Consider the following 2,031-nt stretch of genomic DNA (forward strand, 5'->3'; position numbering starts at 1 on the left):
TTTGGAACGTTGAGGAAGGGTTGGGGGCGCTTCCTGCTGTTGTTGTTGTGGTCTGAAGGTTTGTGGTCTTGGCCAACAGTGACCGGAGTTAAGCTGTTTCTTAAATAAAATGCATGGAAGTTGCAAGGCAGTCATCGCCTCCTTATTCAAAGCTGCAGCCCAGGGGGGAGCGCTACAATACAATATATGTACACTTGGTTAAAGTGACTATATGTTACATTTGTTGTCATTTTTCAAACAATGGTCTTCAATGACCTGTAACAGCAGATGAGACTAACAGTGAAAAGAATGGCATTTTTACATAGTTTTTATGGGTGCCATATTTTTTGTAAAATGACGGAATGATTAGCAGCAGGTATTCCCGTTGGAGATGAACTGCTCCTTGCCTGTAAAGTGAACGAGAGCAAAAAGCTGCAGTAAAGTCGGACAGTTTCCAGTCGATTTCAGCCGCCTTCAGGCTGGACAGGAAGTGACAAAAAGACTGTGGTGCGATTCCGATTTGAAATGTTATAAGCCCACCATATCTGCTAGACCCCCATATCAGCTTGTCTCTAGTTTTAATTATGACAGAGTAACCCTCAAAATGCTCTAAATGCAATCTGTTGCTGATGTTAATTACCAGACTGTAGATGGTCCGTGATCTGATTTAGTCTCTCTGACTTCTTAACGATTTAGTACGGAATAAGCCTTTAAATCAGACAAATAGCAATTCAAATCCCTTCGATTCAAAAACAATAAAAAGTTTACATAAAACGTCATCATATTGAGTCGATTGTGAACCAATCAGCTGTTAAATCAGCTGAGAGGCCGGCGTTTCCCAGCATGCTCTGGGTCCGCCTGGGTCTTGCAGTCGGTGAAAAGCAACGCCGCTGCCCACGTCGCAGAGCTGCAGCCGCCTCGCTCTTCTGATATTATGGTTGCCCACGTGTGCATGACGTCAGAGCGAGTCGGGATCAATATTTTACAGGCTGATGAGCCGATCATCAGTATATATGTGTGTATATTAAAATCAAATCACAAATAGGCCGATTTATCTTTGCTAATAACATGTCGGACTCATGTGTGTGTATATTCTCAGACATGAATTCTTTTAACAATAAATTGGGCCCCCCCCGGCAGCAACTCTAAGAATCCCACCATTTAGGTCTTTAATCTCGGAAGTTCTGGGTTCTTTCTCTAAATGTTACCCCCCCACTCACACACACACCTTGTTATGATTCCTTTTTAATTTACAATGGTCTTAATAAACCTTTGTAATGTTATAGGAGGTCAAGGTATGGTAACAAAGTCCTCAGAAAGGGAATCTATAAAGGAAAGTTGGGATTGTTTTTAAGTGTATGTGTGTGTGTGTGTGTGAGTGTGTGAATCTGTGTGTATGTGCCTCCAATTAGTATGATGCAATCTATTTTGACAACACCAATATGGCGTCCACAGAAGCCCACGGCTCATGTAAAGAGACTCCAATGAGTGTCATTAGCGTGGATGGACACCATGCCAGCCCTGGGGGGGGGGGGGGGGGGGGGGGGGGGGGCTGACTGCACACAGATAATTATCACACAGTGGGCACAGTGTTCTGCCTCAGGGGACAACTGAGAAACAACAGTTATCACAAACTCATACTTTTTCTCCTACCAATGAAAAGTGTAATTAAAGGGACATTACTGAGTCATTTTGCTGAATTTATTAATAAAGAGTTAAACTACACCACACACAAGTAGAGGAGGAAGAAGTACTCATAACTTTTACCTTAAAGAAAATACTCTGCATTCAACATACTCTGTACAACATACAATACTCTGTTTCTGAAACCTACTTACATGCTATTGTGTTTTCAACCATGTCCTACTGTCTTCCCATTTGGTCTCTTACCTCGAAGGAAATCACTGAACCAATAGCTCGACTATACTATCGAGCTCTCAAGATTAACTGTAACCTTCCAAAGTGGTCTCACCTTTGTATTGCTCTTGAACGCTCTAAGGCACTGACTTATGAAAACTTTAGAAACAGCCACGCAATTGCATTTTATTATCA

At 42.1% G+C, this 2,031-nt stretch overlaps 1 long non-coding RNA gene across 1 annotated transcript in view; it reads left to right on the forward strand.

The window, feature by feature from the left end:
• LOC117953221 overlaps positions 1–2,031 on the forward strand; it is a 17,077-nt gene that overhangs the window by 14,533 nt on the left and 513 nt on the right. The gene's annotated exons all lie outside the window — the stretch shown is intronic.

The sequence above is a fragment of the Etheostoma cragini genome, chromosome 11, assembly GCF_013103735.1.
Source record: "Etheostoma cragini isolate CJK2018 chromosome 11, CSU_Ecrag_1.0, whole genome shotgun sequence".
In the NCBI taxonomy this organism is placed as follows: domain Eukaryota; kingdom Metazoa; phylum Chordata; class Actinopteri; order Perciformes; family Percidae; genus Etheostoma; species Etheostoma cragini.